General features: G+C 38.1%; 1 protein-coding gene and 2 pseudogenes across 3 annotated transcripts in view; 2 read left to right on the forward strand and 1 right to left on the reverse strand.

The window, feature by feature from the left end:
• GHR (growth hormone receptor) overlaps positions 1-25,340 on the reverse strand; it is a 344,216-nt gene that overhangs the window by 292,228 nt on the left and 26,648 nt on the right. The window lies entirely within an intron of this gene.
• LOC103791613 (SERPINE1 mRNA-binding protein 1-like) lies at positions 5,629-11,314 on the forward strand (annotated as a pseudogene).
• Positions 6,040-7,664, forward strand: LOC144581533 (uncharacterized; annotated as a pseudogene).

Raw genomic sequence — 25,340 nt, forward strand, 5'->3', positions numbered from 1 at the left:
ATGAGGCCAACAATCATATGAAAAAATGCTCATCATCACTGGTCATTAGAGAGATGCAAATGAAAACTACATTGAGATACCATCTCACGCCAGTTAGAATGGCAATCATTAAAAAATCTGGAGACAACAGATGCTGGAGAGGATGTGGAGAAAAAGGAACACTTTTACACTGTTAGTGGGAGTGTAAATTAGTTCAACCATTGTGGAAGACAGTGTGGCGATTCCTCAAGGCCTTAGAAATAGAAATTCCATTTGACCCAGCAATCCCATTACTGGGTATATATCCAAAAGACTATAAGTCGTTCTACTATAAAGACACATGTACACGAATGTTCATTGCAGCACTGTTTACAATAGCAAAGACCTGGAATCAACCCAAATGCCCATTGATAATAGACTGGATTGGAAAAATGTGGCACATATACACCATGGAATAGTATGCAGCAATCAGAAATGATGAGTTTGTGTCGTTTGTAGGGACATGGATGAATCTGGAGAACATCATCCTCAGCAAACTGACACAAGAACAGAAAATGAAACACCGCATATTCTCAGTCATAGGTGGGTGATGAAAAATGAGAACACATGGACACAGAGAGGGGAGTACTAAACACTGGGGTCTATTGGGGGGAAAAGGGGAGGGCCAGTGGGAGGGCGAGGTGGGGAGGGATAGCCTGGGGAGAAATGCCAAATGTGGGTGAAGGGGAGAAGAAAAGCAAAGCACACTGCCATGTGTGTACCTACGCAACTGTCTTGCATGCTCTGCTCATGTACCCCAAAACCTAAAATCCAATAAAAAATTAAAAAAAAAATCTAGGGTGAAAAAAGAAAAAATAGTAGACAAATACATGTTCCTAAAAATTCAGGTTTTACTCCTCAGTAAACTACCCATTACTCTTTGATTGTGTTGTATCAGCAACGTTTGTATAGACTACATATTATCAAAATATTTCTCTTCATGTTCTTAGTGACCAAAATCCATTTCTCTCTTAAGTTCCTCGCCATTTTTATTCTTTTTAAGTTCAAACAGTATCTTTCATTGTGGTTCCAAGGCTCAGGTCAGACAGACATGCAGATATGCTTCATTCAGAAATAACTGGCCAAAGACCTCTGCTTGCTTCTGAAGGTATTTGCAATGCCCCTCACAGAGGGTGTATTATAGAAGTCGAATCCTGACTACTCTCCAGACAGCAGGGAGAACACACTGCCATCCGAAACCAGGCATTTCCACGGTCAGAAGAGGGGCCTTCTTAAAAACAAGTTGGCAGACAGACACTTTTATTTTATTTTATTTTTTGAGAGACAGAGTCTTGCTCTGTTTCCCAGGCTGGAGTGCAGTGGCATGATCTCGGCTTACTGTAACCCCCTCCTCCTGGTTCAAGTTATTCTTCTGCCTAACCCTCCTAAGTATCTGGGATTATAGGCATGCATGACACCCCACTAATTTTTCTTAGTTTTGGTAGGGATTGGGGTTTCATAATGTTGGCCAAGCTGGTTTTGAACTCCTGACCTCAAGTGATCTGCCCAGCTCAGCCTCCCAAAGTGCTAGGGTTACAGGCGTGAGCCACCGCGCCCAGCCAGACACTCTTCAACAGACCTTCCTAATTTGCTTATCAGCTTTTCTGAGCTATCCCTTAAGAATAAGGCCTCATTATTAAACCACATATTCCAGTGTTCACTGCCATGAATTTACCAAGTTAGGCTGACGGTAACATTATGCTATATATCCGACACAGAGCTAGTATAAAAATTATTTCTATAAATAGAGAAAAATATTATCTTTGGATTATTCGTACCTCTTAGAAACAGTGATTTCATTCTTAGACTAAACTGCTTCTGTGTTAAAAATCATTGTCATAGCAGTTCACCCAATCTTAAGGCATACACTGACTTTTAACATTATTTAGAATAACCAACCTAAGGTAGGTGATATCCAAGTCATAAAATCACAGAGTAACAGAATCTCAGAACACAAGGAACCTCTGAGGTGACCTGGTTGTACCTCCTATCCAGCAGAAGGAGTCCAATCTCCAGAGCTCAGGAGCTTGTTCAGCTGGCCCCACCTAAACACATCTACTCACAAGGAACTCTTTCCCTTAGAGGCCAGGCTGTTTCTTTGGGGATTGATTCTAATATTTAAAACTCTTACTTATATTTGCTCTCTTACAGGTGTTAGTCACTCACCCATCCACTATTCCTCAGCTGGAAGCAGCCAAGAATAATATCTTATTCTACCAATGACAATCCTTCAAATTCTTATGGGCTATATATACCAAGGTCCAAGTATGCATCTAATTCTCTTTCTACTATTTGGCATAATTTCTTGCCCTGTCACTATTCTGGCAGATGCTTCTATATGTTCTCTAATTTGCCAATATCTTCTTAAAACATTTCATCTAGACTTGAAGTCATTAACCAAGATGTGGTCAACTATGACTGTGTGTGTGTGTGTGTGTACACTTTTTTGTGCAATAGTATTTATACAATCCAAAAATGAGTTAACTGATGGGGGCAACTGTGCCAAATGCTTGGCTCAAATTAAGCTCATGACCAATTACATATAAAACCAGAATATGAGAACATAAGCCAGATTCTCTAAGTAGAAGTAAAGCATACATCTCCAGAAGTAAAGCATCTTACAATAATCATCTTCCTGTAGATCTTTAAGGAATGGAATTTTATGATAATCCCCTGCATTAACCTGCTGCAGAATTTGTCAACTCAACATCAGCAAGCTCAACATCAGATTTTGCAAAAGACTTCTTGTTTATCCCAGCCTAACTGAATGTTCTTTCACATTTTAATCACTTTCTGCACAATGCTGGTATAGTGTCAAGGCCCAGAGCAGTTATTAAATAGTTACTTGCTGACTAAGCCATTAGATAAATGAATAACTAGTTCTCACTCTCTCCAAACCTGTCTTTAATAATGCTTTTTTCGTTAATATATTTCCCCCCACATCACTCCTATAGTTCTCCATTATGGTTCTGGGCAATGATAACATTGTCGTTTCTGCCATTAAATGATCTGTCACTTCAGAAAAACTCCTAAGCTGCTAAAGACCCCTGATTCTCCATCTGAACAATCCAAACATTTTATTTTCATTTAAACCAAGACTTACAGTACTCGTTACAGACCAGCTACAGTTCTAGGCACTTAACAAATATAAATGCATTTAATCCCCAGGAAAACCAGACTGAAGCACAGAAAAGTTAACTAATTTACTAAAGATTATATAGCTAGCAAGTGATGAAGCTGGGATTCGAAATAGGCAGTCTGAGCTTTTCTGTGTATGTTAACCACTAGGCCATGCTACCTATCCACATGCTCTGACAGCATAATGTTTAGGTAAGTGGGAAGGTCAATGATCACACTCCTTGCATCATAAGTGAGTATCTTAGTATACCAAAAATTTCTTGACTTTCCATTAATTCCTCAAATAGTAGCTTCTCTTCCACTATTCATATTTTTGAAAGTTACTAACCAAAGGACAAATCACTCAAAATATGGCATCTTGAACATAGAGTGGATGCCTTGAGTTGACTTGGATTCCTTCCAGTCACAACTGTTGAAAGTATTTACCTGAAATGTTAAGGACCACGAGAGCCAGTTGACCTGTTGCCAGAACAAAAGCAAATCAAAAAAGTGCTATACCAGGCACCAGGAATCTGAGGGAAAAGGAAAAACGTACTTCCTCAGAAAAACATCGAAGTACAGGCTATTCCAGCTTAGGGCTGGCCCAGCTGAAGACAGGAACAGAAAGGTACTCAGATGTTTGCATGCAGTTTACCATAGTGTAAACAGTGACTTGTACCCTCACAAGAAAATTTGGTGGAGTTAATCCAAAAGGTCCAGTATAATGAAATTTTTTTCAAAATAATTACAATCAGATCATAAAAGCTATAAATGAATAAAATCCTCAATGACGTTCAGTAATAAGGAAAGATGGAAAAGAAGGTTGGAAGGCAATGCAGTCAGAGAAGCAGGTCTTCTGAGTGGTATTTTTTACTCCAAATTTAGATTCAAACTAAATTCATTAATCCTTCAGCTGAGTAAGAAACACCTGAGCACTGCATAGAGCCGGAGCCCTAAGGGGAACATTTCTGTTTAATAACGGACCCTATGAAAAGTAAGATCTTTTCAGTGTAGGGCTAGGGGCTGCAGCAAGCTAATCGGTAAGTTAAGAATTTTTGTTCTGGAAAATTTATTATTGGAAGGAGTTTGTGGTAATTAGTGCTAATCAACAAGAAGGCAGTTATTGCTATTTGAATGGCCAAAAGTCAAATTTCAAAAGAATGAACATTGCACACAACAATAGAACATCTGCATTCAACTGTTACTGATGAAATGATACCCCAAGATTCTGGGGGAAATCTATTGGTAATACAAATATGAATTTGGATTCTCACCTTTGGCTAACTAAAATATTCTGGTGTATTAGATGAGGGGAAGGAAGAAAAAGCAGTTAATAATTGTGAGGCATGATTCTAAGCAAACAATGCAGGATGTGTGTGTGTGTGTGTGTGTGTGTGTATACACAAATACACACACATCCCCCATGTATTTACTATGTCTGAAAGACAAAATGAATACCTGTCCCCCCTCAGTAAGTGGCCCTAGGAACTTCACAGAAAGAAACTCGTATGCTTCTAAAAATCAGTAAACATCCAGAAATAAAGCAACAGCCCAGGTAAAGTCCAAGCCTGAGAAACATAGCTTATGCTTCTGTTCTGGCAGCAGCATCTGGTTTCAACTTCCCAGTTGTCTGGGTGATACAGATGTCACAGGAAGCGAGGCCAAGAGTGTCCTGGGCCTCTGAGTGTGAGGAGTCTTCCCTCCTCTTTGCACTACCCAGGGTCTGTGATTGGGTGGTCCCACTGTCAGGAGAATGAAGGTTCTGAGAAGATGCCTGAATCCAGGTCAGTGGAAAAGGCCTTGTGAGTGAGACAAAGGTCTCAGACATGACTGGCAGTGACAAACTGTAGGAGCAGAACAAGGAGAAAGCTGGTCCTCTCCCACTGCCAGGACATCTCCAGGATAGGCTGAGGCAGAGAGTAGACTGTTCTGCCAAAATGGAATATTCGAGAAGTGAAAATGTAAAGCCTGGATCTCATTATCTATAAGTGGGAATAATTATACTGTCCCTTTTATCCCAATGTGTATGTATGATTCACCCCACCACTACACTTCATCCTTTATCAACTGTTTGTACACATACAAATATAAGAAATAATTTCCTTTTCTCACTTCTCATTAGGCTTTCATAAGTTCCCTGGACCCACCTTTTCCAGTGAAGAGTGAGAGAATGCAGTTTGTTAGCAGTAAGTAATAAAACAGACAATAAGGGTCTTATCTCAAGTTTCCAAACTATCTCCCGTTCCCAGAACAAGAGAAGCTTCTTTCTACAATAATATCTAGAATTATCTTTTAATTTGTCATAAAGTCATAATTCAACATAACTCCATTTTAGAGACTTTAAAAATTCATTTTGAAATTTACCTGGCCTGACAATTACAGACAGATTTTTAAAAATCTGTCTTTCGATCTTGTGAGAAGAGCTGAAGCAGGCGCTCTTGGCTCTGTGCAGCTTGCTGCAATCCGTGGAGGTACCTGCCACAAGCCACCATCATGCCTGGGCACTTACAGGAAGGCTTTGTCTGCGTGGTCACACACCAATTCGACCAGTTATTTGACGACGAATCAGACTTCTTATGCTGAAGGCAGCAGAGAACAAGAAAAAAGAAGCCGATGGGGGCAGTGTCGGGACCCCTGGGGCCTATTGCGCAGCTCAGGCCTGGCCCAGACCAACTCCAAAGTGGCAGGCAAATAACTGCGAAAGGAGTGCCAGAAAGACTCCCAAAACCCGCTGCTCCCCCCAACAAGCGTTGGCACGGTTGACAAGAAGAGAAGACGCAGCGGCCTCATGGTGCTTAATAAAGAAGGAGTAAGGGTCATTGTTCTCGTGCCAGTAGGAGCTGAGGTCCCCGTCCACCAGCTTCCTACTTCAGAGCCAGTGAACTCAGATCAGGCCTCTCAGCTGCCAGGTAAGGCAATACTCATCTTGGCCGTGGGAAGAAATTCAAGAAGAAGCTTTTGAAACATAAAACTTAGTTTGGGTTTGAGCTCTGCTGGGCAGCTCCCAGTCACTGGAGTTTACCTGCTGAGCAGAGATGATGATTGCAGAATTGAGAGAAGCCGTGGCCTTAGCTCCAGTGAAGGTGAAAAAGGAGGGGGAAGAAGAAAACTTCCCAGGTCAGGCATCCAGCCAACAAGTGGACTCGGAGAACATCAAAGTCTAGGTCGTGGGAGGGTCTTCAGACAGGCCATGATGGATCAGAAGAGGAAGAAAAGGTGCTGGCTGAAACCAAGAACCTACAGTTACTGGTTCCAGAAACAGAGGTATGTGTGGAAGCTGAAAAACCCCTCATCACAGCAGGAAAAATCCAGAAAGCTGATCCTCAAGGACCTGAGTTAGGAGAAGCTTGTGATAAAGGAAATGTGTTAAAGAGGCAGAGAATAAAGAGAGAAAAGAAAGATTTCAGACAAGTGAGAGTGAATGACTGTCACTTACCTGAAAGCTTCAAAGAAGAGGAAGACCAGAAATGTAAGAAATCTCGGGGAAAATACAGCTTTACTTCTGGCACTATTAAAAATTAAAAAAACCTTACCTGGGCAAAAGCCTTTTACATAAAGTGTGTGTGGGAAAGGATTTAGTCATAGTGCAAACCTTGTTGTGCATCAGCAAATCCACACTTGGGAGAAAACTTTGAATGTCAGGAACCCTTTGAAGGCCTTCATCCAGAGTGCAAGCCTCACTGTGCAGAGTGCAAGCCTCGTTGTGCATCAGCAAATCCACACTGGGGAGAAACCCTTTGAATGTCAGGAAAGCTTTGAAGGCCTTCATTCAGAGTGCAAGCCTTGTTGTGCATCAGAGAATCCACACTGCACAGAAACCTTATGTTTGTTCAAAATGTGGGAAAGCCTTCACTCAGAGTTCAAATCTGATTGTACATCAAAAAATCCACTCCTTAGAAAAAAACCTTTAAGTGCAGTGAATGTGAGAAAGCCTTGGTTATAGTTCACAACTTGATCGGCACCAGAAAGTTCACATTACAGAAAAATGCTATGAATGTAATGAGTGTGGGAAAACATTTACTCGGAGCTCAGAGGATCCACAGTGGGGAGAAGCCCATTGCCTATAACGATTGTGGCAAAGCCTTTACCCAGATCTTTTTGTATATCAGCGAAGCTATACTGGTGAGAAGCTGTATGAGTATAAAGAGTGTAGGAAACTTTAGTTGTTTTCACACCTTACTATGCACCAGAGAATTTCACACTGCAGTGAATCCGGGAAAGTCTTCAGTCAGCTCTCTTGCCTTATTGTCCACTAGGGAATTCACAGTGGGGATCTTCCTAATGTGTGTAATTAATGTGGGGAGGCCTTCACATGCAGCTCATATCTACTTATTCATCAGAGAATCCATAATGGAGAAAAACCTTACACGTGTAATGAGTGTGGGAAGGCCTTCAGACAGAGGCTGGGCCTCACCGTGCACCAGAGAACCCACACTGGGGAGAGGGTGTATGAATGCAATAAGTGTGGTGTAGCTTTCATTTCCAACTCATACCTTATGTGACACCACATCTTGTTGAATAACAAGTAAGGAAGAGGAAGGCTTCTAGCATTGGTCATAACTTTCTGCCTCCCAAATGAAACACCTCTTTGCTGTTTTCTTCCTCCTTTATAAAGATTAGGCCTAGGTCTTTAAAAGTTACAGTTTAAAAGTTACAGTTAGACAATATAGAGAGGAATATAAGTGAATTAATGGAGTTGAAAAACACAACACGAGAACTTAGCGAAGTAGGTACAAGTTTTAACAGCCGAATTGATCAAGCAGAAGAAAGGATATCAGAGGTCAAAGATCGACTCAATGAAATAAAATGAGAAGACAAGAATAGAGAAAAAAGGATAAAAAGGAATGAGCAAAGTCTCCAAGAAATATGGGACAATGTGAAAAGACCTAATTTACGTTTGATAGGTGTACCTGAATACAACGAAGAGAATGAATCCAAGCTGGAAAATACTCTTCAGGATATTATTCAGGAAAACTTTCTGAATCTAGCAAAGCAGGCCAATATTCAACCCCAGGTAATACAGAGAACACCACAAAGATATTCCTCAAGAAGAGCAACCCCAAGGCACATAATCGTTAGATTCACCAGGGTTGAAATGAAGGAGAAAATACTAAGGGCAGCCAGAGAGAAAGGTCAGGTTACCCACAAAGGGAAACTTATGAGACTTACAGCAGATCTCTCAGCAGAAACCCTACAAGGCAGAAGAGAGTGGGGGCTAATATTCAACATCCTTAAAGAAAAGAACTTTCAACCCAGAATTTTCTATCCAGCCAAACTAAGCTTCACAATTGAAGGAAAAATAAAATCTTTTATGAACAAGCAAGTACTCAGAGATTTCGTTACCACCAGGCCTGCTTTACAAGAGCTTCTGAAAGAAGCATTATACATAGAAAGGAGCAATCAGTATGAGCCTTTCCAAAAATATACCAAAAAGCAAAAAGCATCAACATTATGAAGAATTTGTATCAACTAATGGGCAAAACAGCCATTTAACATCAAATGGCAATAATCCTAAATTTAAGTCGACTAAATCCCCCAATCAAAAGATACAGCCAAAACCCATCAGTATGCAGCATCCAGACCCATCTTACATGCAAGGATACACAAAGACTCAAAACAAAGGGATGGAGAAAGATTTACCAACCAAATGGAGAGCAAAAATAAATAAATAAAAAGCAGGAGTTGCAATTCTCGCCTCTGATAAAATAGATTTTAAAGCAACAAAGATATAATGGTAAAAGGATCAATGCAACAAAAAGAGCTAACGATTCTAAATATATACACACCCAGTACAGAAACACCCAGATACATAAGACCTATAAAGAGACTTAGACTCCCACACAATAATAGTGGGCGACTTCAACATCAATATTAGATAGATCAACGAGACAGAAAACTAATAAGGATATCCAGGACTTGAACTCAGATCTGGAACAAGTAAACTTAATAAACATTTATAGAACACAGAATATACATTCTTATCAGTACCACATCACACCTACTCACAGGTTTAAATGAAATATTGGTTGGCCATTATTAAGCACAATTACTGGCATCCCATTTTTAGAATAAAGCAACACTCCCGTTCTCTCTCCCTCTTTCTCTTCCTCTTTCTTCCTCTCCTTCATTCCTTTTTTCTTTCTCTCTCTTTTTTTTTCAAAAGAAAAAAATGTAAAAAAAAAAGTTACAGTTTTCAGGAATGCAGCACAAAACATAAGATAAAGATTTCAGAGGTTAATTTAAAGCAAACAAAAAAGTAATCAGCTAAAGGCAAGGACTTTGTTTTAACTGTACCTTAAGCGGTCATATTTCCTGAAATGGAATGTGGCTTTGTTAGGAATGGGTCATACAAAGCTAAATAGTAATGATGGTATTTGGGGAAAGGTCTTTTTTGCTTAATTTTGCTTTTTAAAACTCTGATGATTGCTTGAGCCACAGGCAGGTTACCTGCCTGGTTGAATTCTGGTTGAACCATGTATTCTGATATTTCTGGTTAAGTGGTGGTGGTGACTAGGTAATAAGGAAACCACTTGGGGTAGCAATTCGACAATTAACTTACGAATGTGTTTGTAAGCTTCCCATTTCCTAGATAATTTAAAATTTTTTTTAATTTGCCAGGTAAAACAAAAAACCTTAACAGTCTACTGTACCTAAAATGGACAGAAATAGGAAATGGCCATTTTCCTTACTGTCTATACCTCCTGAACCTTGGTATTGTAAAGCTCTGGGGATCTCTGATGAGCCTGTTCTGACCATTCCCTAGTCCATATGGTCAAGCCCTCAAGAATTGATGGACACCACACATCAGCTATATTTATCTGCTAAGATCGACAACTCCTCCAAACAACTCAAGCCCCCAATTCCCATCATATTCCGTTTGGGTGAGATGCAACTAACAGCCCCCTTCTTAGATAGAGGAGTCAGAGAATAAAGTTTTCCTAAAGGTTTAAAAAAAAAAAAAGGAAGGAATAAGGCGAGCCAGAAGAAGACCTGATCAACAACTTCAGGGTGAAAGAAAATAACTGACAGAAGACCAGAAAGGCGACCACCTAGTGAACTAAAATTTGAAAAGTCGCTTGAAGAAAAGGGTGAAGGAGGCAAATTTTCAGTTGATAGAGCAATTATTGACTGACCTATTCGAGGTTATGGTAATCTTGGAAGAGGTCGAGGGAGCTGTGAACATGGTATGGGCTGAGGAGATGAATTTGATTCTCGTGGCAAACGAATTTGATAGGCATAGTGGAAGAGATAGATCTTCTTTTTCACATTACAGTGGACTGAAGCATCGAGGACAAAGAGGGAAGTAGCAGATCTCACAACTAGGGAGCTGTCAAAGATGAATTAACAGAGTCCCCAAAATACTTTCAGAAACAAATCTTTTTTTTTTTTGAGAGGATTCTCACTCTGTCACCCATGTTGGAGTGCAGTGGTGCAATCTTGACTCACTGCAACCTCTGCTTCCTGAGTTCAAGAAGTCTTCTGCCTCAGTCTCCAGAGTAGTTGGGATTACAGGTGTTGGCCATTATGCCCAACTAATTTTTTGTATTTTTAATGGAGACGGGATTTCACCATGTCGGTCAGGCTGGTCTCAAACTCCTGACCTCATGATTCACCCATCTCGGCCTCCCAAAGTGTCGCGATTACAGGTGTGAGCCATCACGCGAGGCCTCAGAAACAAATACCTTATAATTGCAGTGACTTGGATCAATCAAATGCGACTGAGGAAACATCTGAAGGTGAAGAACGTCATCAATAACAGACACTGAAAATAAGGAGAATGAAGTCGAAGAGGTAAAAGAGGAGGGTCCAAAAGAAATGATTTTGGATGAGTAGAGGGTATTCAAAATAAGGACTGGGCAAAAGTAGAATATAATATCCGAAACCAAATGAAGGAGTCTATGGAAAGGGGAAGAAGGGATTTGTTCTTCATAAATCAGAGTGAAGAGGCTCATGCTTAAGATTTGGCTATGGACCATCATTTCCAGAAGCCAGCAAATAGAGATATAGTGTCTCACCTGGAGATCAGTTTTGGAGACCTTGCCACCCAGGATGTGGTGGCAGGGGAGGAAAAGGTGGATGCGGGTGTGGCAGATGCCCAAACTGTGGCAGCAGGATAGACAAGTCAAGTGCTTCTGTTCCTGATGTGGATGACCCAGAGGCGTTCCCAGCTCTGGCTTAATTGGATGCCATAAGACAACCCTGGTTCCATTGTGAACCCTTCTGTTAAAATATTTTGCATGCTTAAGAATACTATGAATTTTAAAAAAATTAAATGAAATGACTATGAAATTAAAAAAAAAAAAAGTCTGTTATCCATACCATTCACAGCTAAAGACTGAATTTTATCCATTGTAAAAATGAACTTCTCTTGCTACACAGAAGTAACATATATGGTAGTCAGTTTTGTATTTAGTAATGTATTGGTAGCAGGGATGTTTTCATAATTTTCAGAGATTATCTATTTTTCATGAATACTTTTGTATTGCTGCTTGCAAATATGCCTTTTCAAACTTGAAATATAGGTGTGAACAGTGTGTAAACAGTTTAAAGCTTTCACTTCATTTGTGTTTTTTAATTAAGGATTTAGAAGTTCCCCCAATTACAAACTGGTTTTAAATATTGGACATATTGGTTTGAATACCTGCTTTGCATTTTCCCACATGGTCAACTGGGACATGTTAAACTTTGATTTGTCAAATTTTATGCTGTGTGGAATACTAACTATATGTATTTTAACTTAGTTTTAATATTTTCATTTTTGGAGAAAAATCTTTTTTCACTTCTCATGATAGCTGTTCTATATACATGCTAAATCCTTATATAGAGAAATATCAGCACTTGAACAAATTCAAAGTACATTGGTTCATTAACCTTGCTCCTTTCATAGTTTATTAGGTTCAAATTATAATGATTTACATTTACAACTATATTTACTTTTTAAATGCATGACTTTCCCATTTTAAAATCTAAACTAGACATCTTATTGGTGAAGTCGTTTAAGCTATTTATTGTGGGTATACACATCCTGTCAAGTAAAGTAGTTTAATAGGCATGGGTCCCCCTGTAACCACGGTGGGTGGAATAAGTTGATTTGGCCAAAGTGTAATATTTAAACTGTTCTGTAAAATAAATGTCTGGTCATTTAGTATGGTCTGTGTGTGAGAGGTCCCAAAATCAAAATAGTACATCCATAATCAGCAACCATTTAACCCTTCCTTGTTAAAAAACAAAAACAAAAAAAGCACTGGTTGGTAGGATGAGGTGGGGGAGTATTTTAATTTTTGGAATTTGGGAAGCAGACAGCTTTACAAGGTTGGAACAGCAGCACCATCCGTGAAATGTAAACCAAAAATCTTTACTGTTTCTAAATTTCCAAAATTGCTATTATTTGGTCCTAAGCTGAGTATTTGTTCCACAGAAAGTAGTAATTATCTTTTCCCTCTTCCTCCATTAGAAAATTAGGTTAATAATGGATTCCTTTAATGGGAGCATCACCACTTATTAAAACATATGTGGAGAGAATGATGAATAAAAATGGCTTTCTAGGATTGCCTTTTATTCTGCCACATTTATTGATAAACAGGGAAGGAATTTTAAAAAATGTTTTAAGAATTGTTAGTCACTTCATTTTTAGAAATATTCTACCTGTACTATGGTAATGTTCCGTTTTAAAAATATTGGACATATTCAATCTTAAACATTTCTATTTAGCTCACTGGTTCTCACATATACTTCTAAAAGAGAAATTGTACATTACGAGAGTTACTCATTTGGATTAGATCTATTAATCTCAGTTACCTACTATTCTGACATTTTAGGAAGGAGGTAATTGTTTTTAATGATGGATAAACATGCTGGTGTTTTGGATCTTGTGACACTAAGCATATTCTGCACTGGTGCTAATGTCTAATATAATTTTATATTTACAAACATATCTGCTACTCAGAGATTAATTTAGTCCATATGGATTATTGACCCCTCTTGAGACTGTAACATATGCACTCCTAAATCAATGTGTTTAGACTTTTCAAGTATCTAACTCGTTTTCGAACATGTACCATGTTTATAAACCTTGATTTCCAGCAACATACTATAGAAAACACCTGCTATTAAAAACACTTCACAACTTCTACTCAGTCATCCATTGCCGTCATAAGACAACACAGCAATATCTTGTATGTTGCAAGCTTTCAAGACAGCCTGAACCTAAAACATTGGTCCATTAGTTGTATCTGACAGATATAAATTTGCCTCTTAGTTCACTTTGTGTTAAGAGCTAAAACTATAAACCTAAGTTTCTCTTACTGGTGGGTAATAACTGAAAATAAAGATTTATATTCATGCAAAAAAATCTGTTCTTCAAGATCATCACATTCAGTACAAGAAAATCAAACTCTTTCTGTTCAAATACACTGTACTGGCTTTGTCAACTCAACAGCAGCCTCTGGGCCCAGCTCTTCTACATGTGAACTCTTGACTCAGATACTTGTTCCTAATCAGAGGAACAAGTATCCTAACCAGGGGACCCCTCTGCTTTTCATAAATGTAACTTAGACAACAAGGAAGAAGTCTTAGTCACATAGCACCAGAAATCCCAGCACTTTACAGAATAATCATTCTTTATCTTTAGAATGTTCACAGAGTTGCTCAATTGGCAATACAAAACCAACTTTTTCTCAAAGGAGAATCTCTTCCTTTTTCATTTCTTTATGATTTGCCCCCAAATAAATACATTCCGGTGCACTACTTCAAACAATGTAATTCATTCATTTGTGTTACTATGTTCTAGTTACTTCTACTCTGGAAAAGAGGGTCACATTTCCTTCCTTTCCTTGTAGTGGAAAAGACAGAAGACACTCATAATAATAGATTTAGTAAGTGCATCCTGTGTGTGTGCACAAACAACCATTCATAATTTAGAGTATTAGTTCTGTGAAGGACTCTAAGGATGGCCTAGAATTGGGGATAGCCTAGTTAAACCATCTTTAATCCCTTTATACCCTTAACAAAACTAAGGTAACATGACAGAGACTTTCTTGGTCATTTTCCTTCTTCCAGTTCCTCAGCACACACCTGCAGAATGGATTCATGACCCTCCTGCTTTCCCTCTGCTCCACACTTGCCTGTTCCTTCTCTCTTTCCTTTTGACTTTGTCCACTCTCTTTCTGAGCTGCCTCCCTTTCCATAATCTACCACCTTCTAGAGAGCTCATTCACACAGTGCATCTGAGCGTTGCATGTATGTGTTTCTGATGACATAAGCCCACTGCCAATTCTCTAAAACTTCAAAAGGAAACTAAACAAACTTACAACTTTCTGCTTCAGATGAAGCAAAAGGACACTTTCAATTGGAACACAGAGAGAAAACGAATGTTTCAGTTAGAAAGTGAGCTCCCATTCACATTACATCCTTCGTATTGAAAGCAGTACATGTACATCATAAATGTTCAATAAACACATCCACTTGCAGATAACTGAGGAGCTCAGAGTCAGCAGCAGGCAGTAGATAATGAAAGCAAACTGAATTAGAAATCAGAAGACTGAGCATCTAGTACCAGCTCTGACTGAATGAAGTTATGTGACTCTGAGGACGCTGGTATTTTTGGTAATATCAACAGGGTAACACTAAATTATTTCTAAGGTATTTTCTGTTTTGAAGATTCAATGATGACAAAACATACAAATTACAGTTAAAGATTAAAAGGTCTCCAAAGAGGTTTATAGTCCAACCACTACCACACCCCTTTATTTCATATTTCCAGAAAGATGACTATCTGTCCCATTTGAAAATTTTCCAGGGAAACATTTGATTTTCCTATTGTCATCTACATGCAAATTTTAGTACAAAAAATAGTTCTCAGATTTAACTCAAAATCCATTTCTATGTTTATACTACTGCTAATCAATTTAGGATTTAAATACCTAATTATAAAATTTCACAACCCTCATAATCTTGGGATGTAATTTTATTTTCAATGCAAGTATTAAAAGATATGGTCAACAAGGCAAAAAACATTTTCCCTGAAGTTGTATCATTGACTAAATCATTTGGAGCTTGTCTATTCAACTTCTTCCTGAATCTACATTTATAGCAGGACATGATTAATTTTCACCTACAAAAATCCCTGTTTATTAAATTATATTTCACTCACCAGGACTCCTTATTTATCTCAGTAGTTTTTAATGGAAAAGTAAATAAAACGTTATTACATAAATGCTTAGAGAGATGACAGTAATCTTATTCTAAATTAAATAAAGAAAAGGTTAAGTAAATATTACAATCTTTTAGTATGAGCCTTAAAATAATAAATCTACCTCCTTATTTGTATAGCTTGTTCTTGAAATATTTATCAGTGTAATATTTAAACCAAGTTATCATTAATTACTTTGTGGAATTATTTTATTTTTCTAAAGTTTAAGTTAGATTGCATGCTAGTTCCCATTCAGATATTAATATAATTACTAATTCATTCATGTTTAACAAATACTGATTTTCCATTTCAGTACTGCATTTTAATGCATAACTACATGTCCCCATTATAAAACTGTGCAATAGGAAGCACTGACATTACAATCTTGAATTATAAGTTTTGGATTTGAGGACCTTCCTAGATACGCATATCCACACACATACACAAATATGCACACACAGGTATTTTGTTGTCAAATACCTAAAACAAAAAGGCTCACTCTCAAACCGTAATAAACCAGAAACAAAAAAACAAAATTGCTTTCAATAATGAGTAACCTTATGTTTATATAAAGTAATTATTTACATAATCTCAAATTTGAGATTATGTAAATAGACCTGTGGGAGAAAAAGTAATCATTCATTTACATATTATGACAAAATGGTTTAAACCTATATCTGAATTAAGGCAATTACTCAAATCTAAAGTTTTTGTTTTCCCCTTACAACTCTTTTTGTGTAGAAAAGTAAAAAAGGAATCCTAAACAAGTACTGTTAAATTTTGCTTAGCTTCATGTTAATGAGGCATGACTTCATCATTCCTATGGCCATGCTGAAAAATTAAACCTATCTCTGACTCACAGAGAGTCTGAGTTTAGAAACATGAAAATCAATCTAAGGACAGAAAACCAAACTATGACCTGTATCAGATGGACAAGAGAAAACCAACATTTCAAATAAATTCTCAACAGAGTAACTTCTGCTTCCATTGTTAAATTCAGTGTCCATATGTGGGTTGGAAATGTATCTGGGTGAATATTGGATTTAATATCATTTTTTAAGACCCCACTTTTGATATCTGTCCTGGAACAGTTTCATGATAACTTGCTTATGCAGCAGCTTTGACCTCTGGGTACCGTTTCTGACAGGACAGGAGACTTCATACCAGAGGGAGAACATCCACAATCTGGAATCTGTTACCTGGAGGGGGTCTTCCAGAGGCAAAATCTTGAAAAAAGTGATACTCATTCCCTGCTTTTTTCCATTTTCCTCACCTAGTCCCTACCAGTCTGTCCTGCTAGCAGCTGGCTTCCCTAAAGCTGGATATTCAGGCCTCAGTTTCACTGGATAAATCTTCATGCATTGGACTTTTTCTTTCTTCATGTCCCCTTTCATAAGAAACATCCTGTGCGGAGGTAGAATCAGGAGCAAAACACAAGTGGCTCCAAAAGTGCTGACAGACTATTGGAAGGAAGACAAACATTTATGCAACAGTCAAACAGATAAACAGAGAATCATCCTGCTGGTGATGGCCACCAAAGAGACATTCATGGTGCTATGAAAGCACATGATACAAGAATATGATCCAGTCTCAGGGTTCAGGGAAGGCCTCCCCAGGGGAATAATAGTTGGGCTGACAGTCATGATGTAAGGAGCTCACAATGGAAAGCAATGCTGAGTTTGGAGACCTGGAAGATGTTCAGTGTGGCTACTGCCAAAAAGGAGGATTCTGATGTGAAGCTGGAAGAAGGAAGACAGGTGTCAGACCTTGTGGCTTTTTGGAAAAATGATAAAGTTTTATTCTAAGAGCCCTGGAGAACACTGATGAATTTTATGTGGATAATGAATGAAATAATGAGGTCAGAGTTAGGAAGAAGGGTCCACTGTGATAAACAGATATAGGGTTTGGAGTTGAGATTGGCAAAATACAGCCATCCTGCCTCCTTTCCTCCCTCTATTATTACAAAGGGCAGCTGTGTCCTCCTTTGCTAGGACCCACCCTTCACTTGCTAGAACTACTCTTATAAATCACATCTGTCCTTTTTTCTTCCTTATTGGCAAAGAAGTAAAAGGTTCATCCTAGGAATGAAAGCATATCCCAGATATTCAGAGACAAGGCGACTTCAATTCTTCATCTGCAAAGCATAATTAATGGTGGTATGTTAGGCTGCTGAGGGTCCTAAGACACATTTGGGAACATGGGATCCTCTTTGAGCCTCTCAAATGATATTAAGCGCCTACTATGGGTCAGCAGTATGATAAGCAAAGTACTTCAGCGATTTCACTTAAAACTCACGACAAAAACATGTTGCAAGTTGAAAAAAATGTAATGTGTTAGCTAGTAAAAGTGATGATTAGTATAGTTAGAACCAGGATTTGAAATTTTAAGTAACTTAAATATTTAGTAAATTTAAGTAACCTGCTTACATGGTATATTAGTTAGCTTGGGCTGCCATAATAAAATACTATAATTTGGGTTATTAAACAACAAAAAATTTATTTCTCACAGTTCTGGAGGCTGGGAAGTCCAGGATCAAGGTGTCAGACACTTCAGTTCCTGGTGAGGGCTCTCTTTTGAGCTTGCAGATGGCCACTTCTTACCAGGTCCTCATATAGCAAACATAGAGAACTCTGGTGTCTCTTCTTCTTATAAGGGGCATCAACTCTATAGGATTGGGGACCTATCCTTAAGACTTCATTTACCTTTTACCAGGATCTCACAGGCCCTAATCTCAAACACAGTCGCATTGGAGGTTAGGGCTTCAACCTATGAATCTGGGGAGCTGAAAGACACAAACATTCAGTCTACAACACATGGCTCGAAATTAATAAGATTTGAACTGTGGTATCTAAAGCCCCAGGCTGGGTCCAATTCTCATGCAGTCTCTCTCAAAGTGGAGGAGCAGTAGTTTGAATTTCAAAGGCTAGAAAATTATCACTAGGGGATTAGGACCATGGGGCTTATTTATCAACTCTCAAGCCCTATTAGCAAACACAAAAAATAGCCCTGCATCATAATATTGTCTTAGCATCATACTCATTAATAGTTTTTTTTCTCTTTTAACTTTTAAGTTCAGGGATACTGTGCAGGTTTGTTATATAGGTAAATGGCGTATCAGAGGGGTTTGGTGTATAGATTATTTTGCCACTCAGGTAATAAGCATAGTATCCGATAGGTAGTTTTTTAATCCTCATCCTCTTCCCTCCCTCTGCCCTCAAGTAGGCTTCAGTGTCTGTTGTCCTCTTCTTTGTGTCCATATGTATTAAATGTTTAACTTCCACTTATAAATTAGAACATGTGGTATTTGGTTTTCTGTTCCATGTTAGTCCCCTTAGGATAATGGCCTCCAGCTTCATCCATGTTGCTGCAAAGGACATGATCTCATTTCTTTTTATGGATGCATGGTTTTCCATGGTATGTATGTACCACATTTTCTTTATCCCATCTACTCTTGATGGATATTTAGATTCCATGTCTTTGTTACTGTGTCTTTGTTATAGTGCCACAATGAAAAGACATACTGCATGTGTCTTTATGGTAAAATGATTTCTATTCCTTTGGGTTTATATCCAATAATGGGATTGTTGGGTCTAATGGTAATTCATTTTTAGTTCTTTGACAAATTACCAAACTGCTTACCACAATTGCTGAACTAATTTACATTCCCACCAGCAGTGTATAAGCATTCCCTTTTCTCTACGACCTCATAAGCATCTGTTTTTCATTTCCTTTTCAATAACAACCATTTGACTTGTGAGATGGTAGCTCATTGTGGTTTCGATTTCCATTTCTGTAATGATTACTGATATTGAACATTTTTTCATATGCTTGTTGGCCACATGTATGTCTTCTTTTGAAAAATGTCTGTTGATATCCTTTGTCCACTTTTTAACTGGGTTGCTTATTTTTTGCTTGTTGATTTGTTCAAGTTTGTTATAGATTCTGAAACTAGACTTTTGTCAGATGTATAGTTTGAAATATTTTCTCCCATTCTGTAGGCTGTTTACTATGTTGATAGTTTCTTTTGCTGTGTAGAAGCTCTTTAGTTTCATTAGGTTCCATTTCTCAATTTTTGTTTTTGTTGCAGTTGCTTTTGCCATCTTTGTCATAAAATTTTTGCCAGGTCCTATGTCTGGAATGACATTTCTTAGGTTATCTTCTAGTGTTTTTTATAGTTTTAGGTTTTACATTTAAGTTTTTAACCTATCTCGAGTTGATTTTTTATATGGTGTAAGGAGGGGTCCAGCTTCAATCTTCCGCATATGGCTAGCTAGCTTCCCAACCCCATTTATTGAATAGAGTCCTTTTCCCATTGCTTGTTTTTGTCAACTTTATCAAAGATCCTGATTGTTGTAGGTGTGTGGCATTATTTCTGGGCTCCCCAATCTGTTCCATTTGTCTATGTGTCCATTTTTGTACCAGTGCCATGTGGTTTTGGTTACTGTAGCCTTGTAGTATGATTTGAAGTCAGATAACATGATGCCTCCAGCATTCTTCTTTTTGCTTTGGATTGCCTTAGCTACTTGAACATTTTTTTTTTTCAATGTGAATTTTTACAAAGCTTTTTTTTGCCTCTGTGGAAAAAGTCACTGGTAGTTTGATAGGAATAACATTGAATCTGTAAATTGTGTTGGGTAGTATGGCTATTTTCACAGTTCTTCCTATCCATTAGCATGGAACGTTTTTCTATTTTTTGTGTGTGTGTGTCATCTCTGAGTTCTCTGAGCAATGTTTTATAATTATTGCTGTAGAGGTCTTTCCCCTCCTTGGTTAGCTGTATGCCTAGGTATTTTATTCTTTCTGCAGCTATCGTGAATGGGATTGGATCCTTGAATGGGCTCTCAGCTTGGATGTTATCATTCAATTTCTTCAGTTAATCATCTCTACCTTGCTTATAGGCTCTTATTATGTGAAACAAATTGAATTTTTTCATAATTACACTGCAAATTCCCATTCTGTGTTTCATACCAGGGAGCAAAGTTTAGTAAAAATCTGTGACTGAAACACAGGTAACAACTGGCATTTAGCCTTTAAAATGGAAGCATATACAATGCTAAGATAGATGTATTCAAAAAAACTAATTTATTCGTGCCAGAAATCAGGCATTTGGTGGTGTAATATGTATAGCTTCTTGAGTTGAACAACATTTTCTTTCAAGTTAATCCTGAAAAAGTTGAAAGTAAAACCTTCTCATTTAAGCAGAAATTTTCATTAATTGAGTTTGAACAAATAAAAGTCGAAACTTGTATTAATAAGTAACCTTTAAAAGACTTAAAATTATCTCAAAGCCAAAATAAATTTTTAAAACATTAAAATTTAATAAATGCATTTATATATTTATAAAAACTATTACAACTACATAAAATACTAATTATAAAAACAAAAACTTATTTTTTAATAAATCTTTAAAATAGTAGAGATATAGATCTCAGAGCATTTATTCTTTACTATTTCATAAGGTTACTCCAAGGATTAAAAAAGATTGCTCTGAGTTTTAAAATACTGGTTTTATACATGCAGCACAAAAGGATCTGAGTGGCTCATGCCTGTAATCCCAGCTGCTCTGTAGGCAGAGGCAGAAGGATTGTTTGACCCCAGAAATTTGAGGCCAGCCTGGGCACAACATAGCCAGATCCTGTCTCCAAAAATACGGGAAAAAAAATTAGCCAGACATAGTGGCCTGCACCTGTAGTCCCAGCTACTCAGGAGGCTGAGGCAGGAGGATCACTTGAGCTCAGGAGTTCCAGGCTGCAGTGGGTAATGATCATGCCACTACAGTGTAGCCTGGGCAACAGAGCAAGACCTTGTCTCTAAAAAAATTCTTTTTAAAGATCTGTGAAAGCTACTTTAAAATAAAGCTTCATTTTATCCCACAGCATGAAAGACAAATAAGTTTCTTGGGCATCTGAAGTATTCAGTGGAGAAGATTACATTCCCTGGCCTTTTTGTTACTGTTGTCCTTGTTGAATTTGCCCCATGAATCATATATAGCATTGCTACATTAGGTATGCACATACACCACATGTATATAAATTTATATTTACATATACATGTATATAGATATGTATATGCACATACCCACTCACCCAGGGATTAAGACCTGAGAAGAATGTGGATGCCTGTTTTCAGTTTTTTTCTTTTTAAAAGGCAGCTATTTTTCCCATAAACATCAACAGTTAGTTAATAACAAGCATGTAACCACACATATAGCAATGAATGAAAGGCTCAACTCATAATTTAGATTGTTGAGCAGGTCAAAGCTATTATCCCCCGACTCCCTTTCTGCACCCAACAAGTCTCTTACTGACAAGTTAGTATGAACTATACAAGGGGAGATTCACTGACTGTGACAATTTATCCAAGAAGCTGAGCATATAGATAAGCAACCTTTCAGCAATGAAGAGTAGAAATGATTTCAGCAAGAGAAATTAATCCATCATGTTGTCCATCTGCACTGAAAAGAGCGTGGCAGTAGTTAGCTGGTAATAGCATGGAAGGAGCCTTTGCTGGGAACAAGTGAGAGAATAAAGTCAACTTTCAGCCTCAGTTCTGAGAGACAAAACATTCTCATTGTCTAATCAATCTAAAAGCCTTTAATGGGACTACATCTCTAAAATGGAAAAATCTATATAGATAGTTGTTCCTAAGCAAAAGAATAAACATTTTATGTTCTACATAATAATGAATACATCAGTACCTAAGATATACATGGGTATCTTCTAGGAAAAACAAAAAATATTTTTATTGAATATTACACCTGATTCTAGAAATATCCCTATGAGCTGAGTTAGGTATTGTCCATTTTCCCAACAAGGAAACTGAGGCAGAGAGGCTAGTAAGCTCATGTGGCTAGTAAGTAGTTTGGTTGCCTTACTAATGCTATTTTGAACTTTTTACTTTGCAAAGAGGAAGAATAGGCAATAATCTTAGATAAATCAAGATTTTATTATGTTCATGAAAATTCTGTAATCTATCTATAGAAACAACATCAAAAGACAGTAACAATATAGCCAGTAAGCACCTTGAGGGACTAGAAAAAAATAATATTTAATGTAATAATACTGTACTTTGTCTTTGGAAAATTAGTGCACATTGGAATTTACCAGAAACAGTTAAGAGAGGTCTGGTTATACAGGTTAATGTATCTCACTTCCCCTAATTTTGAAAGAAGAAAAATCAAATAACTGCTTTGAGCCTTTGTGTTCCTCACCTATAAACTAGGAAACAATAACATTTAGTTCATAGGATAATTGTGTGGAACAAATTTGATATTTATGCAAATCACTTGGAACACTGCTGGCACATAAAGTGCATGGTGTTATTTTTATTATTGCCATCTTATATACCATATGTCATAATGTTGATAGTGTGACTTTTTAAAATTTAACAAGGCACAAAGAATTATTCAATTTGGGTAAGAAGTCCTGCAAAATTCCAGTGCATATTTTACATTTGTAAAATTATAATAATTCAAATATAACCAATAAAATTCAATGTCAGGCAGTTGCCAATAAACCACATACTCAGACTTCTTCACCGACGTACTTGTTCTCAGAGAGACACAGCAAGAAGCCATAAAGATGAAAGCCACAGAGAAGCGAAGGGAAGAACCTGGGAGGCTTCCCACAGCAAATCACAGGAAGAAGTGCGCAAAACCTCTGTTAATCGCCTTTTTACTCCCTGGGGAAAGCCAGTCAGATCCCAGCTAATGATCCAGCTCTCAAACAAGAAATAATGAAAGGGGAGAAAGCTTCATTAAAAATCCCCCGGAAAATGAATTAAGTCCTCTTCCAACTCCTTCCCTCTTAACCGCAGGTGGGTGTCTTTTCCATAGTAGTGTGTGGAGTTCTGCTATTAATGAGATGGAGTTCCCCTTCCACTGGACCCTGGGATTTTTCCATATTCAAAGATTAAGTTCCCTTTGATTTCACAAACCAACTAGCTTATAGATAAAGGTATAGTTTGTTTACCATCTCTTTTCCAGCTGTGAAAATAAGCAATTCAAATAATTGGAGACTTTAAAGACTATCTAGCTTAGTTTTCACAAATGACAATGCCTTCAAGAGCCAGGAAGGTAACCGGAACAAGTAAAGTAGAAACTGGTTTACTTTGTTTAATTTTTACCACTCAGAAACATAAGCCCAACTGCTACCTAATATTTTCATTTTTCAAGAGAAGCTGGAAATCTTTTTTTTTCCCATGTTGGTAACAAATTTAAAAGACATTTAAGCACTATACCCATGTCCCGAGAAAACTAACCTATAGATTTCTAGTTAGAACCTCTGATGTAGTCCCATGATTTTTAGTCCTACTCTAAAGCAGAATTGTTTCACCTGAGAGCTCAAAAAATATCTCTGCCTTCCCCCTCGCCCAGTGACACTTCTAATTTTTTTTTTAGATGGAGTCTCGCTCTGTTGCTAGGCTGGAGTGCAGTGGGGCAATCTCACTCACAGCAACCACTGCTTCTCCATTTCAAGCGATTCTCCTGCCTCAGCCTCCCAAGTAGCTGAGACTACAGGCACAAGCCCCCACACCCGGCTAATTTTTGCATTTTTAGTAGCGAAGGGATTTCTCCTCGTTGATTAGTCTGGTCTCAAACTCCTGACCTTGTGACCCAACTTCCTCAGCCTCCCAAAGTGTTAGGATTACAGGTGTGAGCCACTGCACTCAGCCCAAAATTTCTAATTTAATTTTTCAAGAGTAAAATGATTCTAACATACAGCCAAAGTTGAAGATCACTAATCTGGTCAAACCTGTTCTATAAATGAGGAAACTGCAGCCCAGAGATTAAAGCTAGCAGGAGAAAAAGGACACAGATCAAAGTCTTCTGACTTTTTATTCCAACATTTTGATACCAAAATTCTAGTATCAGTGCTACTCCTTTACTAATAAACTGGAGTTTGAGCTTCAGAATACATAGTTTGTAAAATATTTCTCCAGCAGAAGTGTCAGTGTTTCATGCTGGAGTCCTTTATTCCTAAATCTAGTGGCTATCACGCAACATTTACAATAGAATATAATCTCCATGAAGGCAAAGGACTTGCCAGTCCCTCCTGCACCAGTGTACACTTTGAGCACCTCAGTAAATGCTTGGTTAATGAATCACTTTATAAGCTTTTCATATAAATTGGGAATAAATTTCCATGAAACTTCAAAACTCTACTTGATAGAGAGAAATGTTAGTGAATAGAACTAAGTCAGAAGAAACAAAAGATGGTATCTTAGCTATCTGAAAAAAGGAATTGGGATGGAAGAAAGATGGCAGAGAGGAGGCAGGGCAAACATGCATCTCTCACTTGGATGGATAGAAGAGTGTGTGGAGACTCACACTATGAAACTTTTTTCCAAGAACCACCACAGGATCACATCAGGAAACCTGAAAGAATTCACAGATCCTCTGAAGGAATTGATATACTGCTGCAAACTCTGTGAGACAGGCAAAAAACAATGAATTCCCAAAGCATGAGCAGGGGAAATCCTGCCTCCTACGAATGCACATCCTCACTGGGGAATCTGAAAATCCCAGATCATGAAAGAAGGATTTAACCTTACCTAGAGCTGGAACAGATTTAGAGAGCCGCGTGGAATACAAAAGTAGAAGCAGCAGCAGGAAGAGCCTCACAGGGACTCCCAGTCTCCAGCTCAAGCCCAGGGAAGCCATCCCTAACTATATCTTACAAAGGGCCCTCAGGGAAGGGAACCAGCAGAATTAGGGAGGGGGCACAAGGTGAAAGAAGTTACTAACTGAATTTTGTGATAATTTTGAGTGTGTATGAACCTGCTTGAACAGAATCCAGTGGGTGAATGGGAACTGCAGCAGATAGGAGCACAGGCACCAGTCACCTGCCATTGTGGGCAGATTCACAGTGGGAAAGTGTATGGCCTGGAACAAGACTGAGTTCCACACACAGGTTGCCTGGATCTAAATTCGGTGCTGTTAACACAGCACTGCAGGAGTCAGACTGGCCTCATCAACTTTGTGGGAGCTGGGTAAGACCTTTTACTACTGGCTATT

Source organism: Callithrix jacchus, chromosome 2 (assembly GCF_049354715.1).
Source record: "Callithrix jacchus isolate 240 chromosome 2, calJac240_pri, whole genome shotgun sequence".
Classification (NCBI taxonomy): domain Eukaryota; kingdom Metazoa; phylum Chordata; class Mammalia; order Primates; family Cebidae; genus Callithrix; species Callithrix jacchus.